Source organism: Carlito syrichta, unplaced genomic scaffold, assembly GCF_000164805.1.
Source record: "Carlito syrichta isolate Samal-C Ts95f unplaced genomic scaffold, Tarsius_syrichta-2.0.1 Scaffold283197, whole genome shotgun sequence".
Lineage (NCBI taxonomy): Eukaryota > Metazoa > Chordata > Mammalia > Primates > Tarsiidae > Carlito > Carlito syrichta.
In genome coordinates this window covers 4534-24368 of record NW_007227293.1, presented here as the reverse complement: position 1 = coordinate 24368, position 19835 = coordinate 4534, and the positions used below count along the sequence as shown (strand labels likewise).

The 19835-nt window shown below is 37.4% G+C and overlaps 2 pseudogenes; one reads left to right on the top strand and one right to left on the bottom strand.

The window, feature by feature from the left end:
• Positions 1–11614: 11614 nt before the first annotated feature.
• LOC103254518 lies at positions 11615–12451 on the top strand (annotated as a pseudogene).
• Positions 12452–17606: 5155 nt separating this feature from the next.
• Positions 17607–18706, bottom strand: LOC103254517 (annotated as a pseudogene).
• Positions 18707–19835: the final 1129 nt, after the last annotated feature.

Sequence of the window (19835 nt, the reverse complement as noted above, 5' to 3'; positions counted from 1 at the left end):
AACTACAGACCGATACATCTTTTGAACCCAGATGCAAACTTCCTTAATAAAATACTAGCCAACCCAACAGCAAATCATAAAAATTACCTACAACAATTTAATGAATTTCACCCAGGGATCCAAAGATGGTTCAATATACACAAGTCAATAAACATGATCTACCACATAAACAGAACTAAAAATATAAATCATATGATCATTTCAATAGATGTAGAGATAAATTGGTAAAATCCAGCAAGACTTAATAAAAATTGTTAGCAAATAGGTACAAAAGGAACATAGCTAAAAATAATAAAAACCATATGCAAGTAACATATATCTAACATTGTAGTAATGAGGAAAAGTTGAAAGCATACACCATTAAAACCGGAACAAAGGTAAGGATGCTCAGTTTCAACACTCATAGTCATAAACATAGTACCAGAAGTCCTAACAGAGCAATCAGGCAAGTGAAATAAATAAAAGGAATCCAAATTGTAAAGAAGAAATCAAAGAATCTCTGTTTACTGATGATATGATCTTATACCTGAAAAATCCTAAAGACGCCTCCAAAAAATTCTTGGGCTTGATAAATAAATTCATTAAATCTCAGTTTACAAAAGCAACAAATCACACTGACATATACCAATTAAGATCAAGCTGAAAAGCAAATCAGGAACTCTATACAATTTACAAAAGTGGCCAAAAAAATTAAAATACCTAGGAATATATTTAATGATGCATGTAAAACATCTCTGCAAGAACCACAAAATACTGAAGAAAGAAATTATAGAGGACACAAACAATTGGAAGAACTTCCCATTCTTATGAATTGGAAGAATGAATGTAGCTAAAATGAGCAGACTATCTAAAGCAATCTACAGATTCAATGCAATCTCTTACAAACTACCAACATTAATTTTTACAGAATTAGAAAAAAAATCCAAAATGTATATGGAACCCAAGAAGAGCCTGGATAGCCAAATTAAGACCCAGCAGAAAGAACATAGCCAGATGTATCACATTGAATACAAACAATTTATACTATGAGGCTACAGTAATCAAAAGCAGCATGTACCAGGGCAGACATATGGACAAGTGGAACAGAATAAAGAATTCAGAAAGAAAACCAAGTATCTACAGCCAACTGATTTTTGACAAAGTAGACAAAAACATACGTTAAGGAAAGGATACCATACTCAACAAATAGTGCTAGGAAAGTTGGATAGCCACATGCAGAACTGGATAGCCACATGCAGAACTGAAATTGATACCAATTTCTCACCAGATACAAAAATTAACTCAAGTCAGATTAATGACTTAAATACCAGGACTTCAAATAAAAATTGTAGAAGACAACCTAAAAAAGAAAATTGGGGATAATGGCCTATGCAATTTATGGCTCAGACTCCAAAAGCAAATGTCACAAAACCAAGTATAAACAAGTGGGTATTAAACTAAAAAGCTGTTGCAAAGTGAAGGAAATAATTAACAGAATAAATAGGCAAATTATAGAATAGTAAAATATATTCACAGACTAGACATCTAATAAAAATATCTATAACCTGCAAAAATAAAACATAGCAAAACAGCACATGACCCCATTTAAAATTGGGCTAAAGACATAAACAGACATTCTCACTGGAATACACACAAATGACCTAATAAACACATGACAAAAATACTCATTGCTAATTTCTAGGAAAGTGCAGATTGAAGCCACAATAAAATACCACCTTACACCAGTTAGAATGTTCATTAGCTAAAAAAAAAAAAAAAAAAAGAAAGAAAGAAAAAGAAATGAATGTTGATGTAGATGTGGAGAAAATGGAACACTTACATGGAACACTGTTGGTGGGAGTGGAAATTACTACAACTTCTATAGAAATCAGTGCGATACTAATTCTCAAATAACTAAAAGTTGATTTACCATTTGATCTAAGAATGTCACCACTTGATATCATATATTTAGTATATGTTAAAGCAGCATAATTCACTATTGCAAAGATGTGAAATCAAGATAAATGCCCATCAACTGATCAGATGATAATGAGTGTGATACTCATACACGCACGCGCACACACACACACACACACACACACCATGGAATATTATCCAGTTCTTAAAAAAGGTTGAAAGATTGTCTTTTGTAGCATTTTGGATAGAATTCAAGGCCATACATCCTAAGTGAAGTAGCACAGGAATGGAAAATTAAATATTCCATGATCTCATTTATAAGTGGGAGCTAAACAACGAGTCTGCAAAAGCATCAACAACGGTATCAGGGACATGAGAGACTCTGAGTGGGAAGAGTATGAAGAAAAGTAGAGTTGAAAAAACACATATAGGGTACGATATGTGCAGATGGGGATGATGGGGACACTAAAGCCCAGACTCAACTGGTAATCAATGCAGCAATGCAACCAAAAATAATTTGTACCACATAAGGCTATTTTAACTTTTATAGAAGGCATAGATTTTTTAAAAACCCACACAGAAACAATGAGCTATCACTTCAGTTGTTAGAATGTCCATTATCAAAAAGATGAAAGACAAGTGTTGATTACAACGTGGAGACATTGGAATTACTGCACAGAATGGGTGGGAATGCATTTTTACAACCAAGATGAAAAACAGAATGAAGATTATTTAACAAATTAACCCGTAATGTCAGCCTTGAGTATTTATTACAAAAAATTTGAAATCAGGACCCTAAAGACATTGAGGCACCCCCATGTCTCTTAAGGTATGACTAACAATAGAGAAGATGTGGAAACAATGCAAATGTCCATCAAAAGATAAGTTGATAGAGAAAAACAAGAGAAATAAGGTCATAACAACAGCAATAACAGCAGCAACAACAAAAACAAAAAGAAATTCCTTCCCAAAGATATACATTAAGGTATCAACATATCAGTAATTACTTTAAAAATAAATAATCTCCATGCATAGCTTTCAAAAATCAGAGTTTATTTTTTAAAGTCTATAAAGTATGCAAAATGGTACTCAACTACTTGCTGTTTATAAGAAACTCCAGTGAAATATGACATAGGTATGTTAATAGTAAAAAGATGAATTAAGAAATATTATGCTAACTTTTCTTAAAATGTAAAAAAGTAAGAGTGGTTATTTCAATATCAGATAAAGTGACCTCAAAGCCAAAAAAATTACTAAGCTTATATCAGCAGAGTCCTTTAACCATTCAAGAAATTGAAATTCTCACCTTAAAATTTCTGAAACATAAAATTAAAAATTATAGAAATAAAAAATACAATATTTGAAAAAAACTGTATTGGGCTTACAATAAAAGAAGCACTAGAAAGGAACTATAGGAAACATATAACAGTCATTCCACTTGAGTCATGAAAAGAGAAGAAATCAGTGCAGAAAAATAATTTGGGGAAATAATATCTCACATACTTGGATAAGATGTAAATTGAGGGATTCCAGAAGCAAACCTCAAACTGGATTAACCTAAATTTATATTGATATATATATTTTTTAAAACCTGTTGAATGTTAAAGATAGAGAAGAAATATTTATGCCACTTTTCAACATAGCTTATGTGAAAGAACAAGGATTTGAATAACTGCAGATTTCCTGTCAGAAGCCATGAAGAAAGAAAACAGTGCCATATCTTTAAAACACACACATGTACCACATAATGACATTTTGGTCACCATCAGGCTGCACCATCAGGCTGATTATATATATAGATTATAATAGAGTGGAAATGTTTCTATCACCTAGTGACATTGTCAATGCTGTAAAGTTGTAGCACACACATTCCTCACACATTCCTCACACATGTGTAGTGGCATCAGCCAATGTATTGAGAACGACTGCACTACCAGTCATATAAAAGTATAGGACATAAAATTATGTGAACTACATAATACTTGATGGTCATATTATATGGCTGTTGATGGTTTATGTATTTACTATACTATACTTTGGGTAAATATTTTAGAATATTCTCCTTATCTATAAAAAATGTTAACTGTAAAACAGCATTAGCAAGTACTTCAAGAAGTCTCCCAAGAAAAGGCATTCTTATTATAGATAAATGACAGGTCCATGCATGTTAATTGCCCCTGAAGAAGTTCCAGTGGGGCAAGATGCAGGGGGGAAGATAATGATACTGATAATCCTGACCCAGTGTAGGCCTAGGCTAATGTGTGTGTAGTGCAAAACTTATAGAAGAGGGATTTAAGATTTAAAAAAATGCCTTTGTACAGCTGTACAATGTGTTTGTGGTTTAAGCTGTGTTATTATGAGTTACAAAGTTAAAAAATTTGAGTAAAAACTAGCAGTAAACATTATTTATATTGAAGACATCAAAGTTTTTAATAATTTTACTGTAACCTAAGTGTACCATGTTTATAAAATCTGCAGTGTTGTATAATAATACCCTAAGCCTTTATATTCATTATTGACTCTCACTGACTTGTCCAGAGCAATTTCCAGTTCTGATAGCTTCATTCATAGTAAGTACTCTATACAAGTGTACCATTGTAAATCTTTGATAATATATTTTTCCATGTTAAAGTGTGTTTAGATGTACCAATACTTAGCACTGTGTTATAATTGCCTACAGTGTTCAGGACAGTAACATGCTTTTCAGGTTTTTAGCCTAGAACCAATAAGCTGTACCATATAGCCTGTTGATGTGGTAGACTCTACCCTCCAGGTTTATGTAAATACACTCAATGATGTTTGCACAATGATGAAATCCACTAGCAAGCATTTCTCAGATGATATCCTTATGGCTAAGGTACACTTGACTATGTTTAAATGTGAGTACTTCCAACTATGTATTGTATACTCAGCAAAAATATTCTTCAAGATTGACATTAAAATAGGCATTTTCCATTAAAAGTAACTTCAGAGGACTGGTTGACAGCAAAGTTGCTCTTAAAAGGAGAAATGTCAAAGAAAGTTTTTGAGGCTATAAGAAAATTATGACAGAGAAAAATTTAGTATGTTAACAAAGAAGAAAGAGTATTAGAAATGGATAATATCTTGATGAATACATACTGAATTCTTTTTCTTAAGTTTTAAAAAATATACTTGACTGTAAAAAGCAAAAATTGTACAGTTGTCTTTGTGAGGGGAGAGTCATTGCACACAGATAAAACATACAAGACAACCATAACATAAAATTCAAATAGACTTTGGAGTTTAATTTGAAAAGATAAAATAGCATTCCCTCCCAAAAGTCTGTGAAAAGATGCAGGCATCTTTTATATCTATCTAGTTATAGATAAAGGTATCTAGATTTGCATAGAAAGTACATTTATATATCTATTTCTGTATATATACATGTATGATAAGACACCCCTCAAATACCATAATTATCTTCTGGATGTGGGGGCCCCTTATAGTGTACACTCAGAATTTTCTCCTCCAAATCAAATGGCAAACCAATGTTTTTATCTAAAATTCTTCCACTATGACAAATACCTACACAAACTGTGCTGATGCTCAGCAATTTGTGACCAAAAGTGGAGTGACTACCATGTTCCCTCACACTCACCCAATCTCTGCCTGTGGGACTTTTTTTCTTTCCTGCATGAGAAAAGTCCTTAAAGGAAAATGTTTTACTGATGTGGACAAGGTGTAACATAAAACAGACAGAAGCACTGAAAGGCATAAAAGTCAACTAGTTAAATAATCATTTGAGGAGTTGAAAAAGTATCTTGATAAGTATGTTGGCTAAAATGGAAAGGACTTTGAAGGCGACTGAAGTTTAAACATATAAAAATAAATAATTTTTTATAAATACATTCCAGTTATTTGGAACAGAAATATAAACAGAAATATTGCAGAATAGACCTAAATTCAAACATGTCAAGGGGCAGAATTTAAGATGGTGGCTGTACAGGTCAGACTGTGAGAGTCTCCACAAAAGGAGGTGTCCATAAAGACTCTCTACATGAGTAGGTGTGTCCTGGTGGGAGAGTGAAAGTTTATCTGAGGGGAGACTTAGGTTCATGCACCCGTGGACCCCCTCTGAGGGTGACTGCAAGCCTCCATCACCCGGAGACTGGAGATTGGGCATGCAAGATCATCTGTCATTTGCAGGACTATCTTGAGAAGAGCCTGCTGAATCCAGCTGATTCTCATCACCTGGCACTGGCCCAAATAATCACCTGTTAGAGCCGATCAGCTAGAGCCCTGTATCTGATCAGTGGAGAGAGAGGATGAAGAAGAGTCAGAGAGGAGCCCCATGCCTGATGAGGAGATGCTGACCACAGCCATTTTCTCTGTCCCAGGACCAGGCAGAGACCTGCATTGCCCCTCCCATATCCACCCAGCTCTGCCCAGCCTCCAACTTGGGACCCAAGGTAATCTCATCAAACTGGGAGAGACAGAAGCCCCTCCCCCATGCTGGATCAGACACAGGTCAGATCTGAGTGGCAGACTTGACAAGGAGCCAGCCAGGTGAGTCCAGGTCTGATCCACCCTCCTCCCACAGTAGGCCTAGGGCATCTAACCCGAGCTGTGAGCACATCAGTCTGCTGAGAGGAACCATATCAGCCTGTGCTGAGAGCTAGAGATCAGAGCTTAAAGGAAGTTGGACTTACAGGAATGACCTCAAAGGGAGTCTGGTTCCTTGTTTTTATTTATTTATTTTTTGTCTGTTTATTTTGCTTTTTTTTTCCTCTGTTTTTGATAATGTTTTCATTCTTGCTTTGTTTTTGTTATTTTACTGCTTTTTATTTTTTTTAAATTTCTTTAGACTTCCTGTTTATGTATGAGAAGAGCACATCAATAGGGAGGATTTTGTTGCATTGTGTTTGTATGATTATCTGTATGTTTTAGTTTTTTTACTCTTTTCGGTCTTTCTGTCTCTTCATTTGTTAGCTGGTATGTCTGACTGTTTTTGCTCTTACTCTTCTTTCTCTCTCTCTCTCCACCTTCCTCTTGTCCCCTCCTTACTTTTTCCATTCTTTCCCCTTTTCTTACCTCATTTTGCTTCTAGGGAACAAGCCTATACCCCCACTGCATAGAGAGATTATAAGGCAGTGGGAAGTGGGTTCCAGGGTACCCATACACCTATTGGTGGATACTGGAATCTGCAGGTAGATTTTGAATCACAGTTCCCCCTCAATTAAATCTCAAAACTACAAAAAGTACAGCCCCCAACCCACAGTCTTGCTTCAGAAATGAACAAAGCCAGAGGATCCAATAAGGAAGAATAGGAGACTGAACAAACAGAAGTGAATGCAAACCCACCATCCCTGAACAATAGAATTAAAGAAGAGGGGGAAGAAAGTGTGTGTAGGGGGGAGGAAAATCTAAACAAATAAAGAAAAACCAAAAGAGGAATGTGAGTAAAACATGTCAATCATTATATCAAATGTAGATAGCTTAAGCACACCAATTAAAAGACAGAATTTGTCAACGGGGATTTAAAGGAAAAAACTCGATCTATTTTACCAAAACAACAATTTCTATTTAATATGGAAAGATTCAAGTATGGGAGATAATGTGCCATACAAACCTATGTTTTTTCTGTTCAAGCTGCTGTAACAAATATTATGAATGTGCTGGTGTATAAACAATCAGTTATTTCTCATGGTTCCAGAGACTGGGAAGTATAAGACCAAGTTGCTGCAGATACTGTGTCTGGTAAAAATTCATTTCTCATGGATGGCAGCTTCTTGCTACTGCTTCATATGTTGCTTTTTGTCCCCCATATACACAGTTTTTCATTCCATATTTTCAGGTTTAAGTTGCATGCCATTCGATTAATGTGATAATCTCTTCTTCCAGAAACTCGAGTCATCCCTGTTTCCAGCATCTTCACCTTGTCTATGCCATCCATGCCTTAATTACTTAGCAGCCATCTCTTTTATTAGTTAGATAGTCATGCTATTACAGTGTTTATGTCCATATAGCCCTTATTTAGTTTTGTACTGGTCCCAAAGTGTTAAAAGTGATGTTGGTAATTTGGATATGCCAAAGAAGAGCCATGAAGTGGTTCCTTTAAGAGAAAAGGTGAAAGTTTTCAATAAGACAAATATATATGCTGTGGTTTCTGAGACCTAGGTTAAAGATAAATCTTGTATTTCTGAAATTGTAAAGCTGGGGAGAGAAATGTGTGCTAGTTTTCTGTTGCGCCTCAAGCCACAAAAGGTTCTACAGGAACTCCCTGAGCCTTCAAGCATTTGCTGAGGATCTTTAATATAATCTCTTTAGATAAGGGAGGACTACTTAATGAAAGGGTGAACAAGGAAGTTCTTCAGGCTGTAAATAAATGATACGGGGGACAATATAGTATATTAGCAAAGAATAAGGACAATAGAAATGGTCAGTATTTGGGTAAATATATACTGGATTATTTTTCTCCTCTGATGTATTAAAAAAATGAATGTAAAAAGCCAAAATTGTAACATTATTTGTGTGTGAAGAGAGATTCCCTCCCTTGGGCATCTTTTATAAAGGCTAATTCCATTAAGGAAGACACTGAAGGGTCCCACTCAGAATACTATAGCATTGATAATTCATTTCAACATATGAATTTTTGGAAACACAAGCATTCAGATAAAAAAATTCCGCCCCAGTTCCACCAAAGCTCTGCCTTTCTCCAATGTAATATACATACATTTTATACCAATAGTCCCAAAGTCTTAACTTTTGCATTAACTTTACAGTTGAAGTCCAAAGTCTCATCTAAATCAGAAATGAGACAGAATCATCTAAAGATTCATCTTGAGAAAAAGTGTTCTCCAGTTGCGAACCTGTAAAATCAAACATGTTGTGTGCTTCCAAAATACAATAGTGGGACAGGAATTGTAGAGATATCCCATTTCCTCAAGGGAGAAACAGGAAAGAAGGAGAAGTGGCAGATAGATCCTGAGCAATTGACAGGAATTCACTGAATTCATCTTCACCAACAATTGACAGGCTTGCCATTAATTGCTTAAGTGTTCCTGGTGGAAACATCATATTTATCTTCCGGTAACTCTGAAAAAAATTCCAGATTGATTCTAGTTTGGCAGGCATTGAATCATGTGGCCTTTTTTGGAACCAGGCCAAGATCTCATACATCTTGAACCATAAGAGGTAAGCTGGCACATTTACCATCTTCATTTAATGCATAAGAACATAAAGAAAATTAAAGTGACCATTGTGTAAACTACAAGAATGACCTGGGTACTAAAGTGTAAGTCTTCCAATTCAAATACCTATTGTTTTTTTTGTTTATTTGTTTGTTTTAAGGTCTATGAAGAAAATCAAGAAAACACTATTTTTAATAGCTGAAAGAAAGTGTGGGTGTATGTCTTTTTCTGGACAATCTACCTGATTGCTGACATTATGGGGCTATTGTCATTTGGAGTATGAGTAAGATTTAGGTCAATCAATCATCATTATTTATTGTTTATGGAGAAAGTATTAAAGGTACACAGAGGAACAACAACAACAAAACATTCCATGTATCCATTTAACAACATTAGGATATGCTTTAAACATTTACAACAAATGTGTGTATAAGAAGTGCCAAAGAAGTCACAAGAAGAGAAAGAATATAACAGATCATCTTCTACAAAGCCTCCACTAACAATCACTGGGGACAGGACAACTTATTCAGTAAAAGGTGCTGGGAAAACTGGCTGAGCACATGCAGAAGGTTAAAACATGAGCCATACCTTTCACCACACACAAAAATCAGCTCTAGATGGATCAAAGACCTAAACATAAAACCTCAAACTATAAGAACTTTAGAAAATGCAGGAGGCACTCATGGAAATTGGAACTGGCAATCAATTCCTGATCAAAATTCCATATGCCCTTGCCATAAGAGATAAGATAAACAAGAGGGACCTTATCAAATTGAAAATCTTCTGCAATGTGAAAGAAACCATTAAGAGAATGGGGAGACAGTCCACAGACTGGGAAAAAATTATTTCTCAACTGCATATCTGACAAAGACCTAACATCCAGGATCTGCAAGGAACTCAAACATGCCAAAAAGAAAAAAAGCAAGTAGCCATATTAAAAAAGTGGGCAAATGATATGAATAGATACTTCTTAAAAGAAGACACATGAACAGCCAATAGATACATGAAAAAATGTTCAGCCCTTCTAATAATCAAAGAAATGAAAATTAAAACCACACTGAGATACCACCCAACTCCAGTCATGATGACCATTATCAATAACTCAAATAACAAGAGATGCTGGAGAGGATGCAGAAAAAGGGAACACTTCTACACTGCTGCTGAGAATGTAAACTAGTACAACCTCTGCGTAAAACTGTGGCAATTCCTAAAAGATCTAAAAATTGACCTCAGTGTGGCCCAGTATGGGTATATACCTGGAGGAACTGAAATCATTCTACAAAAAAGAAACCTGCACACGCATGTTTATTGCAGCACTGTTCACAATAGAGAAAACAGGGAACCAACCAGGATGTCCATTGAAAGTAAACTAGATTTAAAAAGTGTGGTGTGTGTATATATATGTAAATATAATGGAATATTACGAAGCTATAAAGAAGAACATAGATATGAACTTCACAGCAACTTGATGGATTTAGGGTCTGTAAATTATCACAATACTATAAGAAATTATCACAATACTATAAGAAAGGGATTGGCAGTAGTGGGAAACTACCGGGGGAAAACACTTCATCAATAAGGTACCTGATCTCAAACCAGGTGACATGAGGATCAAAGTGAGGCCCAAACTTTACCTGTACAATGACCATTTGTATACCCAGTCCTGAATTGTACCTTGCATGTTCAAAATAAAAAATAATTTCTAAAAAAACAGTGCAGAGGAGCAGGGATACAACAGATATTTGGGGCAATTGTAAAAGATTTCCCAGAGGGGGCAACAGTGCATGAGTTTGATGAATGCATAAAACTAGTATAGTACGAGTAGCACCAGAATATATTCCTGGTGATGGAAAAGGGATAGAGTGATAAAAGTTGGTAGAAAGTAATGGACAGAGAAATATTGGTCAACAAGACTTTTCTGGGATTATTTCATGTGATGTTGAACAAGTTATTTCAATTATCTTGTTAACATACACCATCTGCAAAATAAATATGCCAGATCACATATGTTTAGCTTCCCTTAACACAAATGATAATTCATGATAGCTTACTATGTGAAATTTACTGAATTCATCATTTTACCTTAATGAATTTGTTTAGTCTTCCCAATAACCCCGTAGTTCAGACCCCATGATGTAGATCCTTGCAAATTTAATGGTGACACTAATCATCTTTTAATAAGCAGCATCTGGACATTGTCTAAAAATGCAGATGATTGGACTCTGTACTATTCAGAGTAAGGAACTCAGCACTTCAACAAGATTCTCAGGTGTTAAATTTGTGAGTTCAGTTCTGAGAATCCCTGATGTACAAACACTATTGCCACTTTTGCCACTATTAACATTGCCATTTTATAGAAATCTAATCAAGGAGCTACAGTAGTTTGTTCAAGATCAGTCAGCTAAAATGTGATAGAACAAGTTTTTATCAATGGAATTAGGTCAAGCGTCTTTAGTTTCTATAGTTCTATGAATCTACACAGTGGATAGGAAGGGGATTAAGTTGGAAAGTAGAGCATAGCAGAGTGGACGTAAGATTGCATTGCAACCTACAGAAATTTCTCTTAGATTAGTGGATATTGAGTCCTGTCAGAGCTTCCAGCCATGTCGCAGCACTCCCACCTGCCCCAGTGCACCTGCCTGTCCCAGGACACTGGGCTTGCCACCCATTGCTCTCCCTGAGCTACCTGCTGAGGGCATAGCACTGCCAACAAAGCCTAGCAACTTCGACCTGGGCCTGGGCATATGGAGCCCTGCCTTCCAGGAGGAGACCCTCTGGGCTTGAGGACGCTGCAGGGATGTTGGCAAGAAGCTGCCATAGTACAAGGCAGTGGTGCTGGGTTCAAGTGGTGTGGGCAAGAGCACACTGACCATCCAGCTGAACCACCAGTTGTGGCATAGCTTTGTAGAGGACTATGACCCTATCATCCAGGATTCCTACTGGAAGGAGCTGTTCCTGAGTGAAGGAGGCTGCATTCTGAATGTGCTGGATACTGCAGGGCAGGTCACTCATAATACCCTGCATTACCAGTGTGTGGCTATTAGTCATGGTGTGCTGGGCGTTTTCACTCTCGATGACCCTTCATCTATGACCCAGCTTCAGCAGATGTGGGCCACCTCGGGTCCTCACCCTACCTAGCCCCTCATCCTTGTGGGCAACAGGTGTGGCCTTATGACCACTGCTGGAGATGCTCATGCCTCTGCTGCAGCCCTTGCCCAGAACTGGGGGGCCCCTTTGTGGAAACCTCAGTCAAGACACGGCAAAGTGTGAAGGTCTTTTCACTGCTTGTCCATGAGATCCAAAGGACCCAGGAGGCCATGGCAAAGTATGCTGTGAGCAGGCCAGGTGGGGAGAGGGTCTGGCACCAGAAGGCCACCTGCCACTGTGGCTGTTCTGTAGCCTGAAGATCTTCATTAAGAAAAGTGGACCCTCCCCCAAGCCAGGGTGATGGTTCCCTTGATGTCAGACTCTGATCAACTAGCTGCTTGGGACACTGTCACTATCAGTAAATTGGGGATAGATGGACACTTATCTTGCTCTCACTTGGCGAAGGGCTTTTTTGGTAACCTGGGAGTGTCTAATGTTGGTTTTCTTATGTCAAGTAGAGATTTTGTGCAAAATTTAAAAAATGGTGTTCTTGAGTTTCAAAAAAAATAAAATAACAATGGATGTTTTCTAATTATTTAAAGTAGAGACAATAGTAAAAGTCCTGTGCTATTTAAGAAATTTTAAAGCACATGGGCAATAAAAAAGTAATTTTTATTATGGGTGTATGAAAATATCTCAGAAATACTTGGGTGATTTTTTTTTGAGTATGTGATGAGAATGTTAAAATTTTTCATGTTATTCTTAAGGAGAAGTTTGAGGAAAACTCAAATATATCTCTTTACTAGAATTAATAAATGATGCAATAATAAAAGATTTTGAAAAATATACATAGATTTCCATATGCTGTTATCAAATTTTTTATTTCAACACTTTCTCAATATCATAGCTTCGTTTTTTATCTAAATCCATTTCTAGATGACACCAAAAATCCACTAGCCATTGAATCAATGTATTTTGCTGCTTTTTATTTTTTACACAATGGCATAGCTAATTAAACTAGATGCTTAAATTAGTTGTTGGCTGAATCTTAATGCAAGGTCAAAATCGCAGAGGCAGCAATTTCTTCTTTGTCTTATGTTAGTCTTAGTACTGAGATTGGATCAGTGAAGATGTATTCCATGTAGGATGACTGGCAGGTGAATGTTTGGTTCTGCTTTTTTTTTTCTTGCAACCTACCAGTTCTGAATTAGCCTCTTAAAGTGTTTAATTGGATCCTTGTTTTGGAGATGCACAGAAGATTTAGTTGTCTGGCAACAAGATTAGTATAATTTTAACAAGTCCATGTGTCATATGGAATGCCAGACAGCAAATTTTAACTGTATTTTATATATCCCCTGTTTTTAGATAATAATAGTCCACATTCTTTAAGCCTTATTTCATATTTCTGATAACACAAATTTATATCTTAAAACCAAGTTATAATGAACCTATTTTTATGTTTATACCAATATATTATCTATTTTATATTTGTAATAGGAACAGAAACTTCCAAAAAGTTCTGAAATATCAAGAATGCCTTTCAAAGACTTATTTGTTCTTGTTAGAGAAGCAGCATTCATTTCCTTGTCTGAGTTCTTGAGCAATGACTATCCACCCAAATTTAATTACTTGAAGGGGTCTTAAAAATATCTATGCGGGGTCTTAAAAATATCTATGCTTGGTCTTAAACTTCAAGGTTTATTTATAAATAAATAGTTGGGGTTGAATTTTTTAAAATTCTCCAATGTGGGGCAAAGGCTGAGGATTATATTCGATACATACACATATGAACTTTTTGAAGTATTCTGAAAAATTTGGGGTAAAGAAAGGTGAAGGAATGAAAGACTGGACAAACCAAGGGAGTGGGGCACATCCCCTGTGTTAAAATAATTACTTCTCATATTTTTCACTTATGTTTTTCAGCATATTGTATAATACACAGCATACAAGGCTCAAATGTGTTTATTCTGTGTTAAATTGCATTCTTTTCTTTTGTGCTAAATTCCATACATTTATTTTCATTCCAATATAATTCTCTCTATATATGACCCAACTCTGCCAGTTACACTTTTTAGTTTAACTTTTAAAAGTGATAGAAGGGGGGTGGAAGAAAATGTCAGAAAGGGCTGGGCACAGTGGCTCACACCTATTATCCAAGATCTTTGGGAGGCTGAGGTGAGAGGATTACCTAAGGCCATGGGTCCAGACCAGCCAGAGTGATGGGTAAGAACTCATCTCTACAATAAATCAAGAAAATTAGCCAGGTGTTGTTGTGTGCACCTGCAGATCCAGCTACTTGGAAGGCTGAGATGGAAGGTTCACCTCAGTCCAGCAGGTCAAGGCTGTAGGGCCACGAGCGTGCCACTGCACTTCAGCCTGGATGACAGGGTGAGACTCTAACTGAAAAAACAAACAAAAAAGGGTGATATAAAAAGAGGTATTTATAGACTAAACTAACAAATAATCTTTCTTTATTCTATTTGTTAAGGTCAGTAATTTAAATATCAATATGTTAAGATTCAAATCAATTGGGACATTCATTTATAATATTAGTATTTTAAAGGTACCACTTTACTTGGTTTTGAATCTGTTTTTTTCTCTTAATTCAAACTTTCCTACACTCAGTTTTTCTTTCACAGACATGTTTATCATTTATTTATTAATAGAGGCTTGCCATCAGACCAGGGCAGTAGAATGTGCCATTTGAACGCTACCTGGCCATATGTTTTCAAGATTCCTTCCTTTTGAAGTGAAGCTCATCACTAATGCATTGTTTCATAGCTTATTTTCTTTCCTTTTGCTAGTGATTCAGGGTTTCTGTGTTTCTTATCTGTTTTTTTAATAATAACTTCCTTGCACAAAATCAAATAACAGTCTTGAGAGAATGTACATTTTCTAGAGGTTCTCTTTGCCTACTACTGGATCTGCATTGATAGAAAATGTAAAAATGACTTTGATCTTGAATTCTGTGTTACCTGGGCCTGGAGTTTCTGACCTCTGGGAAATATTTAGCATACACTGTTCACACAACAGCAAGGTGGTAATAAAGTTTCCATTTTGCTTATCACAACTTATTCCAGAGCAGTACTCTAAAACTTTGCTATCTCTGTGGCCTTCGAAACAAATTGGCAACTGGAAATTCTTGTGAATTCCTGATGATTTGAAATATATATCTTAGTTTCCCTGACCACAAATTATTACAAAAGAAACCCATACTCTATGGAAATGTAACTTTGTAGAAACCAGACTGCTGAAAGGCAGTGATTTGGAACATGTGATGGATAACTATAAGCATCAATTTCTCCAATTTAATAAAAAGGTACTACTATACTTATTTTATATAGCTTTTACTAGCTTTAAATAATATGGTCTAAAGTCAGCTAGATCCTTGTAAGAATTTATTAAATATTAGTCATCATTATCATCATTACCTCTTAAGGAACTCTGAACAATAGGCATGCTCACTTGAATAGATATTAATTAAGCCAATCTTATTATTCATCAGAAAAATTACATGGTATGAAGAAGGAAGGAAAGAGCACTATATGAAATTGATGCAAAGAAACTGAAATGCAGTACAACAGAGTCACTATATGAGGAAGAATGTCAGCAGAGCTACTGCAACAGCAAGTGCAGCATGGGACAATAGCCTCATTCTCCATTGTGTTTGACCAATGAAATTGTATTGTCTGCTCTTGTGCTCCAGCAAATTCTCATGACTGAAGGCATTTGTGTGTACAGCCATACTTGAGTATTATATAATATTTTGCTTTACAGAATGATGTCATTTTCATCAGAACTTTTAATTTCTATCTAGCATACAGGAACACAACTTGTTATTTAATGTTGTTTTTATGTGCATGGCACTTTTTGTATGTAATTCAATTTTTTCAATATATTTGTAGAATTTTCACATAAACATTCATATATTATCTATGAATATTCATTGTTTTTCCCAATCTGAAAGTTATTTGTCTGTTTGTTGTGTTTAACTGTCTAAAGGATCCAATTTATTGCTGAAGTGGAGGAGTGACAATGCCATGGAAACCCTTAGTGCACTCATGAATTTTATGGAGTTTCTCCTAAAAGTTCCCTGTTAATTTTAATTTCCATATTTAAATTCTAAACTCACATCTCACATTAAGGAATTTCCTTCTATTCTTAATTTGCTTAGTGCTTTAAATCAAGAGTCAGTACTAAATTTGAACAAGTGATTTTCCTGTATCTGTGTCATTCTTCATTAATTTCTCCATGTCATATGCATTATTTGTTTCAGTACTGTAGAAATGTCATTTCTGTGGTCCATGGCTTGCATGCTTTTTGATGAGAAGTCTGTTGTCATTCTTTTCTTTGTTCTAATGTTAAATGATCATCACATTCAGAAATGAACGCATCTTGCATATTAACATAATTCTTTAAACATATTTCTGCATTCAATGTGATAGGTATTTTATTAGAAATTACCTTCTATGTTCTATATGTATAGTCTTCAGTTTCCCTGTTTCATTTTCTCCTCTAATTTTTTTTTATAAAAAGTTAATGTATCCTTAACTTTCTTATCTTTTTTTTGGAGACTTTCTTTATACAAAGATAATTAATACCATGGGTCCCTCAACATGCTGCTGCAGTTCACTTGGGCCCCTGTAACCACTTGCAGGGCAGAAGAGACTGTGGGGGTGACTGAAGCAGGGAGATGCACTGCATACCAGCTGGGAGCTCCCCAAAGGCAGAGACACACACGGTCACTATCAACAGAAGCACAGCACACAATAACGGAATAGTGGAGCTGGAAATAGCCATTGGCAGCCACTGCCAACTACTGCGCTCTTCCCTCACTGTTCCTTGTGAGGAGCCCTGAACCTGGAGTAAGAACCCCAGTTGTGCTGCTACAAAGCCACTCGATGTCTCGCTGTCTGCATCTGTAAACTGGGAACAATAAATGGTACTCCAACCGGGCTCGGTGGCTCAGTCTGTAATCCCGCGCCTTTGGGAGGCTGAGGTGAGTGGATTGCCTGAGCCTGCGGCTTCGAGACTCACCTGGGCAGCGAGACCTCATCTCTACAATAAATAAAAAAATCAGCCGGGCGTCGTAGTGCATGCCTGTAATTCCGGCTACTTGGAAGGCTGAGGCGGAAGGATCGCTGGAGCCCGGCAGGTCGAGGCTGCGGTGGCCGGGAGCGGCCACTGCACTCCAGTCTGGGTGACAGAGTGAGACTCCAACTCAAAAAATAATTAAATAAATAAATAAATAAATAAATAAATAAATAAATAAATAAATAAATAAAATAAATGGTACTCCTCAAAGCTGCCATGAGCATAAATGAGATTAAAACAGGGACACTTAACAAAGTACTCAACACAGAGACTGACACATAGAGGTGTTCAATAAATAATTTTTTGTCAGGAAATCTTTGCTCAGAGAGGACCTTCTCCAGATGACCAAGATGTGAGATAACTTTCCTAGAAATTATCTCAGGGCATCAGGATCCTTGAGGGTTCCTTAGAAGCCTGCAGCCCCTGGAGTGCCCAGGGTCCAAGAGCACTGTTCCAGGGTAGGGGACAGTGGTGGAGGGCTGGGCCTCATGGGAGTAAACCCCAGATGCTGGGTAGACACTGGGTGAGTTGGGGTTTGGCCCAAAATGATTCTGTACATAATACAGACTGAAAGGAGGCTGGGCACATGTCCAGGAGCGCAGGTGAGCCAGGAGGCTAGTTTTTGACCACTGGCATGCATCTCGGTAAGAAGGTAGTTTGTGGACAAAGGAAGGAGGGTAGCAGCTCTGTGTGGGGTAGGAGCCAGGTACGGGGTTCAACTCCGGCTCTGGGCTGCTCTTCTTTCTGCTGAAGACTCCGAGGCATACTTGAACACGGAGATCCTCTTCCTCGGGGTGAAAGGCAACTTCTGATCCAGTATCAGTGCTACTCGCACTGAGAGGTCGAGGAAATACCAGTATGTGAGGCGATATGCCAGCCCAATCGCAAGTCCACAGACGTTTCAAAAGAAAGAGGTCTGCGGAATGATTCACGTGGCGCCCAGCAGGAGCCATGGCACCAGGACTGAGGCCATAACCATGCCAAATACCAGGGCTTGCCTCAACCGAGAGTGGATAGAGGTGACTCCCAGCATGGCAAACACCACCGGGGTGAATCCTCTGGCATCTTCCACCCCCCGCCCCCAGCTTTGAGAGCGATGACACAGCCTCAACTGGCAGGAAGATGATAGCAAAGAAGATGGTGAAGATCAAGGTGAAGAAGCAGTGGCAGACAGCGCCCGTGGTTCGCTCAAAATTGCCAGCAAAACGCCAGATGATGGCAGCACCGCAGAGCAGGGAGATCGGATTCTCCTAGACAAAGATGTAGGTCACCAGCCTGTAAATTGCCAATTGTGCAGGGCCTCGGACTTCAGCATGAGGTCCGAGAACACTAGGGGCTGCTGCCGCAGGAACGGGCAGGGCCCAGACACCAGCCCGAGAGCAGTGTGGTGAAGAAGGTGGTGGATGGCCACTCGGGACACAAGGCCCAGTTGGAATACCGGGTCCAGAGGCACCTTGGCCTGTATCCTTATTTTTCATGGATAATCTGGGTAGTCTTTAAAAAACAAAAAAACGAAAAAACAAACAAAAAACTTCAATCAATTTAAAGAGGCAATCACGTTGAAAAAGAATCTTCCTCTTTTTTGTTTTTTTTCTTTTGGAGTTGGAGTCTCATTCTGTCACCCGGTCTGCAGTGCAGTAGCATGGTCAAAGTCACTGCAGTCTTGACCCGTTGGGTTCAGGTGATCCTTCTGCCTTACTCTTTAGGAAATTGAATCTTCTTTTTATTTATTTATTTATTTGTTTGTTTGTTTATTTATTTATTTTTTGAGTTGGAGTCTCACTCTGTCGCCCAGACTGGAATGCAGTGGCGGCTGCTGGCCACTGCAGCCTCAACCTGCTGGGCTCCGGCGATCCTTCCGCCTCAGCCTTCTGCGTAGCCGGAATTACAGGCATGCGCTACCACGTCCGGCTAATTTTTTGATTTATTGTAGAGATGAGGTCTCGCCTGCCCAGGTGGGTCTCGAACCCGCGGGCTCAGGCAATCCACTCACCTCAGCCTCCCAAAGGCGCGGGATTACAGCCTGAGCCACCGAGCCCGGCTAAATTGAATCTTCTTAATGACTAATTACGTCAAATTTTTTTTATGTGTTTATCTTCCACCCATATTACATCTCTAGTAAAATGTCGACATAAATCTTTGCCTATTTTTTATGAAGTTATTTTTAAATTATTGAGAGTGTGTTTGCATGTAATATGTTTCAACTCTTGTTTTCTGTGTTTTCTTAAAGTGTCCTTTTGGAAGTCAATTTCTTTTAATTTTGATGAAATCAAAAGTATTAATTTTCTAATTTCTTTCATTTTCTTAAGCCGATCAAATAAACTTTGCCTTTCCTAGGTTTTCAATGTATTTATCTAAAAATTGTATAACTTTAGAATGTAATGTTAGGTCTAGGGGTGTATAAGATTCAAAATAAGGGTCAAGATACATTTTTCATAACATTTCTAATGTTTCCAAAACCATATGTTGCAGAGACTGAAACCTATTTAGATATCAAAAGTTGGATTACGTTCTGGATTCTTATTTTCTCTACAACTCCAGTCTTTCTCTTTTTTTCTTTTTTTTTTGAGTTGGAGTCTCACTCTGTTGCCCAGACTGGAGTGCAGT